This window comes from Myotis brandtii, unplaced genomic scaffold, assembly GCF_000412655.1.
Source record: "Myotis brandtii unplaced genomic scaffold, ASM41265v1 scaffold35, whole genome shotgun sequence".
In the NCBI taxonomy this organism is placed as follows: domain Eukaryota; kingdom Metazoa; phylum Chordata; class Mammalia; order Chiroptera; family Vespertilionidae; genus Myotis; species Myotis brandtii.
Window position 1 is genome coordinate 554,276 of NW_005363467.1, and position 209 is coordinate 554,484.

Below are 209 nucleotides of genomic sequence, written 5' to 3' on the forward strand. Positions count from 1 at the left end.
AGACACGCTCTCCTGGGGGCGCTGGGGGTCCCTCCGGCGCTTCTGGCCTCCAGGCGGCTGCTGGGGGCGCGCTCACCTGCATGTGCATCTGCTTTAAGCTCCAAACCCTGCGCTGCAGGGAGACCTCCATGCTCCCCACCCCGGGCAGTCTCCTCGGGGTACCCCGCGCCTGCGCCTCCTCCGCACACTGGACCCTTGTGCGTAAAACC